At 66.0% G+C, this 447-nt stretch overlaps 1 protein-coding gene across 1 annotated transcript in view; it reads left to right on the top strand.

Annotated features, from left to right (window-relative positions):
• NOL4L (nucleolar protein 4 like) overlaps positions 1 to 447 on the top strand; it is a 23,857-nt gene that overhangs the window by 17,493 nt on the left and 5,917 nt on the right. The window lies entirely within an intron of this gene.

Below are 447 nucleotides of genomic sequence, written 5' to 3'. Positions count from 1 at the left end.
AGGTGCCAGGTGAGGGGGCTTGTGGGGAGGAACTGGGTGGAGGGGCTGCGCAGAGGGCCGAGCCCTTCCCTGCTGTAGGACAGGGTAGGGTCCCTTGCCCTTCCACCGGTGCGTTCTCATTGGGACTCACAGTACTGTCCCATGGGGCGGACCGGAGAAGCGTAGCCGGGAGCCGTGGGAATGTCCTCTGCCTGGTGGCCCTGCCGCCCAGGCTGGCTCCCTCTCCCAGCCCATCTGTTCCGACCGCACGATCGCTGCTCTGGGAGCAGCTCCGTCGTAAACGTGGGGTTGCAGCCCTTGGGGATCAGGGAGGAAAAGCCAGAACAGATCTTGGCGCAAGGAGAGGCTGCTGGTGGCAGCGGTCCTTTCGTGTCCCCCTTTCCTGCACACGTCACGGGTCCTGGTGTGACCCTGCTGCCGGGCAACACGAGCACCCTCGCGAGCCCG

Source organism: Carlito syrichta, unplaced genomic scaffold (genome assembly GCF_000164805.1).
Source record: "Carlito syrichta isolate Samal-C Ts95f unplaced genomic scaffold, Tarsius_syrichta-2.0.1 Scaffold316469, whole genome shotgun sequence".
Classification (NCBI taxonomy): Eukaryota; Metazoa; Chordata; class Mammalia; order Primates; family Tarsiidae; genus Carlito; species Carlito syrichta.
This window is presented reverse-complemented; position numbering and strand designations above follow the sequence as displayed.